At 39.1% G+C, this 9,774-nt stretch overlaps 1 long non-coding RNA gene across 1 annotated transcript; it reads right to left on the bottom strand.

Annotated features, from left to right (window-relative positions):
- Window positions 1-2,998: 2,998 nt before the first annotated feature.
- LOC105531815 lies at window positions 2,999-9,248 on the bottom strand. The gene is made up of 3 exons (XR_001004862.1): window positions 8,504-9,248; window positions 6,056-6,153; window positions 2,999-3,196 (listed from the first exon to the last, which is right to left on the bottom strand). It is a non-coding gene; the product is annotated as an uncharacterized LOC105531815 (long non-coding RNA).
- Window positions 9,249-9,774: the final 526 nt, after the last annotated feature.

The following is a 9,774-nucleotide window of genomic DNA, read 5'->3' as shown; positions in this document are numbered from 1 at the left end:
GAGAAAATGCTGTCTAGTAATCTGACCTGTTATCTAGTGATATCTTTTTCTGTGTTCACATTTTTCATTCCATCACTTAGACAATCAGTTAAACTCTGACTAAATGAAGCAAAAGACCTGGAAGGATATGGAGCGGCTCAGAGAACCCAAAATCTGGATACTCAGATCATGACAGAACAAAGATGAGAACCAGATAGCTTCAGAGCTCCAGGTAGCAGGAATGAATAAATAGCCTCTTCAAGGTTCTGCTCACAGGAAGAATCTGTTCCAAGCATATTCCCACTTTTGTGTCTCACCACTCAGAATTCAGCTTCCCAGAAGGGAAAGCCTGAGTGGCTGAGCTTGAGCTATTCCCCCTGCTTAAGACTGGAAGGTGGATAGGGATTGTACTTGGCAAAGCACCACATAAACCGTGTAGACTGAGACCAAGCAGGGATGCCTCCTCGAGAAAATCCAGGTATTCCTCCTGAATGACAAACGAAATTGACAAATATCCACCAAGTCTCTGACAGCATTTGGATGGATTCGAATTGCATCTTCTAACAAAGTGATGAAATTCTTATGCGTTAATTTTGCATGCTGAGGTCTCAAATTTCATTTTCTATATAAAATAGCTAGCAGTTTTATACAATATTATCTAATTGCATGCTTCCTCTCCCATTCTATTTCCCATGCCCACTCAGTCCAAAGAAATAGAAAACGGAATAATAAATTAAATACAAAGGGTGAGTTAATAGTAAGGGAGCCTGAAGAAGTTGATTTTGGATGAGTAAAACCTTAAAATCATTATATTGTAAGCCTAAGGTATAAAATTATCAACTATACTAATACTAATTAATAAACAATGATGTTTATGAGAGTCTTTTTTAAATGGGTGGGTCTCCGTAAAGAAAATCTATATGACGGATCTTATGCTCAGGTAAACACAAAAATGGGCAAATTGTTTGAAGAACCCATAAAATGAGATTTAAGGCAAACTGAGAAAAACACTTCAGTGGGAGGGATGAAGGAAGAAAGCAGTTGGTTCCTTCTCCTTCATGGTCCAAAATGTTGCTCTTGATACTTCCTCTAACAAGCTATTCTCTCTCTCTTTCACCAGCCAATTCAAATGTCACCTACTCTTAAGACATTTCCTTTAATATATTCCTCATTTCAGTCAGCCAAGCCTTCTGTCCTATTCCTATAGTATTTTCTAAATGCAAGTATTGCAGCTTTATTTCATTGGCCTTTTCTCTTAATCTGCCATATTAGTACATTATATTTATTGAGGATTTATTGTGTGCTAGACATATAAGTGTTTTATCACACTTAGAAGTATTATAATAAGTAGGCCAGGCACAGTGACTCATGCCTGTAATACCAGCACTTGGGGAGGCCAAGGTGGGAGGATCACTTGAGGTCAGGAGTTCAAGACCAGCCTGGTCAACAAGGTGAAAACCCGTCTCTACTAAAAATACAAAAACTATTAGCTGGGCATGGTGCTGGGCGCCTGTAATCCCAGCTACTCAGCAGGCTGAGGCGGGAGAATTGCTTGAGTCCAGGAGGCAGAGGTTGCAGTGAGCCGAGGTTGCTCCCCTGCACTCCAGCTGGGGTAACAGAGCAAGACTCCATCTCAAAAAAAAGAAAAAAAGAAGTATTATAAGTAAAACTATGTTTTATATCTGTATTTATAAATATCATAAATATTTTGTATTTTATAGCATTAATTTTAAGTATTATATTATCACCCCAACAACCCTTTGTAGTTGGTCTTCTGGTTGTCTTTATTTTATAGACCAGAGAGATTAAGTGCAATCATGAGTCATTTAATGATTGGGAAACATTCTGAGACATGCATTGTTATGTGATTTTGTTGTCATTGTGTGAACATCAAAAAGTATAGTTATACAAACCTAGATGGCATAGCCTACAATACACCTAGGCTACATGATATGGCTTACTGCATCTAGGCTACAAATCTATACAGGCTAATATTTGTACATATTTGTGCAGATTTGTACACAAACCTGTACAAATATTTCTGTACTGAATGACGTAACCTATGGTCACACCATGGTATTTGTGTATCTAAACATATCTAAACATATAAAAGGTATGGTAAAAATATGGTACCATTATAACCTAAAGGGACCACTGTCTTTTTTTTTTCTTTTTGTTTTGTTTGACTTTGTTTTGTTTTTGAGACGGAGTCTCACTCTTGTCACCTGGGCCGGAGTGCAGTGGTGTGATCTTGGCTCACTGCAACCTCTGCCTCCCAGGTTTAAGTGATTCTCCTGCCTCAGCCTCCCAAGCAGGGGAGATTACAGGTGCCTGCCACCACACCCAGGTAATGTTTTTTGTATTTTCAGTAGAGCCCCGGGGTTTCACCATGTTGGCCAGGCTGGTCTCCAACTCCCGACCTCAGATGATCCGCATATAATCTTCAACTGCCAGGTGCAGTGGCTCACACCTGTAATCTCAGCACTTTAGGAGGCCAGGGCCAGAGGATCACTACAGCCTAAGAGTTCAAGACTCATCTAGGCAACATAGGGAGACCTTGTCTCTACAAAAAATAAAAATAAAAAAGTTAGCCATGTGTGGTGATGCATATTTGTGGTCCCAGCTATTCGAGGGGCTGAGGTGGGAGAACCACTTGAGCCTGGGAGGTTGAGGCTGCAGAGAGCCGTGATGCACTCCAGCCTAGGAGTCAGAGTGAGACCTTGTCTGGAAAATAAAAACAGAAAGATGATCCTCAGTGTTAATAGTTCCCAACCTGCTGATGTCTTTAACTCAGTCAGCCTCCTCTTTACCCTCCTGTTTAATCACAGAGCCACAGCAAGCACATTACCTAGGCAGAAAATATTAATGTAGATGCAAGCCTCAGGAGAACATTTTCCTGGGTTTCCACTGTGATCTCATGAGTTCCAAACTTATGGCCAGCCCTACTCAGCTTGTTGGATTATCTTGAAATCCCAAGACTCCCCCATTTCTTTCACAGAAAAATGCAGTAAAATACTATTTTATTTTATTTTTTAATCTACATTTTATTATTTCAACCAAAATAATATTTTAACAGAAGTGGTATAATAGTCAGTACAATCTCTACCAGTCATTAGCCATGTTCTTGGTTGAATTTCTAAAACTGAAACTGGACTGTAAGTGCCTTGAGGGCAGGACCCAAGAACCATTTTTCTTTGTCTTTGTGTTCCTTCTGAGCCTAGAACAAGGGCACATGATATTTTAAGGAGCCTATCGGATAAAGCCATTTGAGCTACATTTTGATGCAAATGAAATATCAAACAGTTTGGGGGCTTTTTATAAAAACTATTAAGTCACAAGTGCAACGGTCAACATCAACTCTACTGTATCTGGTAATCACAGATGTACCACCTCAGGCTCCTTAGAAAGGGTCATCAGTCAGACTGGGTGTTGTGGCTCATGCCTGTAATTCCAGCACTTTGGGAGGCCGAGGCAGGTGGATCACTTGAGGTCACGAGTTTGAGACCAGCCTAGCCAACATGGTGAAACCTCATCTCTACTAAAAATACAAAAAAAAAAAAAAAGAAAAAAAGCTGGGCATGATGGTGGGCACCTGTAATCCCAGCTACTCAGGAGGCTGAGGCGGGAGAATCGCTTGAGCCTGCGAGGCAGAAGTTGCAGTTAGCTAAGATCGCACCACTGCACTATAGCGTGGACAACAGAGCTGGGACTCTGTCTCAAAAAAAAAAAAAAAAGAAAGAAAGAAAGGGCCATGAGTCATCAGGAGACACGTGCTTGCTCATTCTCTGATGCTTCACTGGTATCTTGAAAAGCGTGCATCCCAGATTCACAAATGTCATCCTTAAAGTTAAAATGCCCCTTATGCTTGGCATATCATAATCCCCAGGGAGAAAGGGGACCCACTTTGAAAAGCATATAGATCATTACAGAATTAAAAATAAAAATAAAAAATGTTTTTCTGAATGCAAACTACAAAAATTCAAGCTCGATTTTATTTTTTTGGTTACAACAGATGATTCTACAAATTGTCAGGGATAGGGAGAAAGCTTGAGATTTTTGTTTCCCCAAAGAAAGTTGGATTCAAAAGTAGTTGAGAAATCCTGATATAGAAGATGGGTATCTGCTTTCTATAGACTTTGGAGTTATTTAGCCTTCCTCAATTGGTTTGTAATTGAGTAGCATGCCCCATAGAAGTTAAATTCTAAATGTACTATTGAATTGACCCTTGAAAATCCCTTAAACCAGCAGTAGCATATAGGATGTGCGGACATGTGCATCATGGAGAAGAGTACTGTGTTGTATACAACTCAGAACCACCACCCATGCAGCAAGATGCTCTCATCACCAGTAGGGAAGGATGGGCAATGTTGCTAAGAGTAGCTGATGGTATAGAAGATCCAAACCCTCATCCAATACTTCTCACTCCCAGGAAGAGAGCAGAAATTTATGCAATAAAATGGAGAGTAGAATTATTAACTACCCTAGTTAATTTTTTACATATACATATAGATGTATATGTGTGTATATTTGCCAAGGGCAAATATGTGAATTTTCTGAAGTTAAGCTCAGGATGCAATTCCAGTGTATATGCAGGAGGGGAAGGGGTTAGAAGGATAGTTGAACCCAATTATGATTCCTTGTCTCACTTTCTATCAACATTTAAGATCTTCAATTAAATTTATATCTCCTCTGTCAGTTGTATAAATATAAAGCCCCTTTACAATGGAGGTGGTCAAGAGAACTAATTGTCCTATAAAGATATTGTCCTTCTCAATAGACTTTATGAAATCATTGTATTTTTCCAATGCAAGCTTATTTTCCAATACACCCACATAAAATCCAATCAATATGGATCCTATTAAAACTGAAAACTATCCAAAAAATTATCCAAAATCAAGATAAGTGTTAGGGACAGACCAAGGCTCAAAAATGCAGCTAAGATCAGGACTCTCCACTGTACACATTACTCGTGATTTTTGTTTTTAAGGAGCAACTGTATATTTCGAGTGGGTCAGCCACATGTCAGTGTCACTTAGTATGTGCTCAATAAATACTTGTCAAATAAAGGTTTGACAGATCAGATCTCTTCAAGAATGCTTTAAACTTGACTGCAAATTTAATGCAAGAGTCCATTTGCAATCTAGATGCTATTGTTTTAAGAACTTCAATGATATTTTTTATCTCCATAACTTACCAATATTGAAAAAAAGTATCTCAAATAAGAAGTTTTAATTTTAGCCTTCTGCAAATTGAGCAAGAAATACTATTGCTCATTGCACTATAATACATCAAAAAATAGAGTTATTTGACATGACATATCCTCTTTCACCATGATGACCTCCCACCTTTACTGTGGTACTGTCATTTTTAGGTGACACCTGCTTTGCTTGCAACCAACAGCTCTGTGTGTGCCATGCTGCAGCAGATGGCTTGAGGCATGATGTGTTAATGGCAGTGATTACTTTATGAATAGTGACAGCTGATCAGAGACATAATAAAACAATAGTGGCTGCCATCCTGGAAAAGGTGCTAAATAGGGGTGACATGCTTAGTGAGGACTATTCCTCTCTCTTGAAACTCATTATCAATTCCAAAGGGACACAGGGGCCAGCCAGGCAATGGCAGGCTCAGACACATTAGAGAGAACCGAACCAGCACAAAGATTTCCCTCTGAGTTAATTGGAGTTGGGGAGGGTGTACAGCTTTTAATGTGCAAGCCATTTGGGTAAATGTGAATGTGTCTTCCCAATTTCACTCCTCATACACTATCTTCTGAGATTGTGGCCTGATACTCACCACTTTTAAGAAGTCTGGTTCCTATCACTCTTCTTCATGGATCACAGCCTTGAGCCAGGGTAGAAATCATCATGTTAGACTATGAGGAAATCAACTTGTGTGTCTTGTGAAATTATATTTCTAAGGACAAGTGGTTTTCTGAACAAATTTCTAACTGGAATTCATAACTCTAGGAAAAGTTAATAGTGAAGGGAATCACAGCCAGGTTTCCGTTAAGGGTTATTCATTCATTCCACAAACTGGACACTGGAGAATGAAGCAAATAAAGTGAAGGCCTCACCTTCAAGGGTGAATTATCTCATAAGAAAGACATATGTAAGCAGTTATAATCCAGAGTGACGAGTTATGATTATCTTCCATATTGAGTATAAGATTAGTCTGAGGTTTGAGAAAACAATGATATTTTACGTATATGTATTTTATGTATGTGTGTGTGTGTGTGTGTGTGTGTGTGTGTATATATATATATATAGAGAGAGAGAGAGAGAGAGAGAGAGTGTCTCGCTCAGTAGCCCAGGCTGGAGGGCAGTGGTGTGATCTTGGCTCACTGCAACCTCCACCTCCCGGGGTTCAAGCAATTGTCCTACCTCAGCTTCCAAAGTAGCTGGGACTACAGGCACGTGCCATCATGCCTAACTAAATTTTGTAGTTTTAATAGAGATGGGATTTCACCATGTTGGAACAGACTGGTCTTAAACTCCTGACCTCAAGTGATCCACCCACCTTGGCCTCCCAAAGTGCTGGGATTACAGGCGTGAGCCACCATATGTGGCCTAAATGTACATAAAATTACCTAATAAAATAAACCTTCAATATTCCATTGAGTTTACCCAATCCTTGTGATTTATCCTAGATTACCAAGATACCTACTTAAACTACAGAGCCTTTTACTAATTCAAAAGAACATGAGGTCTTCTATGGTTCTTCTGTTCTGTTGAAGCTTCTGGTAGGTCTTGCTCTTGTTTTTAGTTATTTACTCACGTGCAAAAACCTAATATACATGAAGGCATCTAAATAACCTATAGCAAAAAGTACTGTACACAAATATTTTCCACTCTCTTTGATGCGGAAGGATGAGAAGAAACATTCAAATGGATTTAAAGGCATATCTTCTCTGCAGAATAAGTAAGTATGCCCATCTCCATTGGGCTCCCCTGAGCTCATGATCCACAGCCTGGAAAGGCCAGCTAGTATCATGTGAAATGAATAGGCATCTCTTCCATATGTGCAACCTGCCACCAGTATTCTCTTTATAAGTCTCAGGACCAAAACTAAATGAGAATATTGCAATGACTTCATCCCGCCAATTACAGTATCTCCCTAGAGTGACTATTAGAGAATTACTGTATTATGTCTGCCCTGGAGACATTGGAAGGTCCTGATATAATTCAGTGATTTTACTTAACCCAGTAATTAGTTTACACAGTTTTATGAAGATTTTACTGCTTTAAAGATGACAGTTTTTCTTCTCAAAATTAGTTCTGATAGCCAGTCACTTCATTTTATGGTTTATGAGAGACTGGATATATTGGTTAAAAGATCTTCATTTAAGAATATGGAAAAACATCCCCTTTTACTAACTGAATATGGTTTGGTACAGTCTCCCTTTTTTGTTAATTTTCTTTTCTCTTTTTTTTTTTTTTTTGGCCCATATACCATGTGGGATTGTTTACAAGGCAAAGGAAAATGTAGTTTTTTTTTTTTTTTAAGTGTAGTCTAGATGTATAGCTGACTCTTATTAAGAATAATAGGAGTCTTGCATATAAAATGCAGGAAAGTGATTTAATAACTTCCAAGGCTTTGAAAACGTTACACACACACATCTGTAACAAGTGACAAAAACACCCTGGACCTGTTAATTCAGTGACTAAATTATTAGTTGTGCACCTTCTATGTTCCTCACACTGTCCTAGGCATTGAGGCACAGCAGGGAAAACAAAATAAATGTCCTTCCTTCTTGAAATGGGTGTTCTAGAGGAGGGAAGAAAACAATGAACAAAAATAAATAAATACAAATAGAGGAAAGAATGATGAAAGGATCAAGGAAAGCTGGGAGAGAGAGTACAATTGGGAAGAGATCTGAAACAGGTGAGGGAAGAAGCCGTGCAAAACATGGAGAGGAATGTTCCAGAAAGAGGGACTAGCTTGTGTGAAGGCCCTGCAGTGAAAAACTGCTGAAGAGCTCCAGGCAATGCGGTCCTAGCATGGTGAATAAATACCTAAGATTGCCTTGCAACCTGGTTTCATTGATTTATTGATATTAATAAATGAGAGTACCAAGCGGCTGGTCCCAGGGAACTCCTGCATCATTTCAGCTACATATATGAGCGTGTGTAAAATTTCTCAGACACAGCAATGAAAAAGACACCGATAGGAAAAATGGCCGGGCCCGGTGGCTTCCACCTGTAATCCCAGCACTTCGGACAGCCAAGGCAGAAGGATCACTTGAACTGAGAAGTTTGAAACCATCCTGGGCAACATGGCAACCTGTCTCCACTAAAAATACAAAAATTAGCCAGGCATGGCGGGGTGTTCCTACAGTCCCAGCTACTCAGGAAGCTGAAGTGAGAGGATCATCTGAACCCAGTAGGTGAAGATTGCAGTGAGCCCAGATCCTGCCACTGCACTCCAGCTCAGGTGACAGAGCAGGACCTTGTCTCAAAACAGTAAATAAATAAATAGCATATTTTTACATGGTTCCTTATGTACACAAGTGTAGCTACTTTACCTCATCTTTTTTTTTTTTTGGTCTGGATTCTCCATCTTCTTCCGTTGGCTATTCTTCCACCAAGACAAAAAAGTAGCAGAACTGAAAGGATACTGCTTTGGCTTGTTGATACCCACTTCTGACTCTGGGATTAAACTGAGTTTGCTTACTAAGAACCCTTCCTGACCATCAAGCAATGCAGTTCCAGGATCAGAGGTCATCCTCTTCCAATCTTTGACTTCCACCCGGAGTTGTAGATAACCCTTCAGGAAAACATGTGGTGAAAGTAGTTTTGCTCTGTGAGCCAACAGAAAATTGGCCCTTGAGATGACTTTTAACGGGATTTTGTAAGCCATGAGCAGAACAGCACGGGTTCCAACCAGGCATGGAATTCAGAGTTGTAATAGAAAACATTTATTTGGCTTCAGCTAAACATCCTAACACATGTTAGCATTTGCTGCCAATATGCTTCCTAATTAAGAACAACATAAAATCATAGGAAATCCTGCATCCTGTCTTCATGCACTTCTCATGTATCTTTAGTGCCCTGGCCTTCTTTCTCAAGCACATACACACTCACACACAATACAGGTTGATTCAAAAGTCCTGTTTGGCCAACCATGAACTGTACTGTCATTAACAAGATTAATGTACATTCCAGAAGGTACCACCAAGCGTTTTTTCTTCCTTCTTAAACAAATGCTGCTATTAAAAACTAATTTTTAAAACGCTACTAAGGCATCCCCCAAATAAAGGACCAGCAACATTTCATTGGTAATGTATTATCTGTAACTGATGTGAAACTTCAAAGAATATATGTGTGTGTGTAGAAGATATATATATATATCTTCTCTCTAGGATTGCCTAAACTATTGGCCATGTTTGGATGAACAGATTCAACATGATAAAATATACAAACATGACCAACAGTCCTCCTTTAAGATGAAGGACAGACTAGGATCCGGTTTTCCTCTTAGTTCCCCTCCTTAAATCCATGCTAATTTCATCTGAAAATATTTAAAGATATACCTGTGAGTGCTGAATTATCACCCCCTCATGACTAACAAATGAACATTACATGATTACTGCACAGGTGAAAATGTATTTGCTACTTCTGATTATGGCTAGAATTGTACGAGTTAATCTTAGAATCCCCTGATTTCTCAGTGATCCTACATAGCCAAACTAATTGCTTCTATTCCCCACCATCAGGCAGAAATTATTAAAAAAAAAAAAAAAAAAAAAAAAAAAAACAGAGGGAAACCAATCACTCAGGCACATTGTATGTTAAG

The sequence above is a fragment of the Mandrillus leucophaeus genome, unplaced genomic scaffold (genome assembly GCF_000951045.1).
Source record: "Mandrillus leucophaeus isolate KB7577 unplaced genomic scaffold, Mleu.le_1.0 Scaffold91, whole genome shotgun sequence".
Taxonomy (NCBI): Eukaryota; Metazoa; Chordata; class Mammalia; order Primates; family Cercopithecidae; genus Mandrillus; species Mandrillus leucophaeus.
This window is presented reverse-complemented; position numbering and strand designations above follow the sequence as displayed.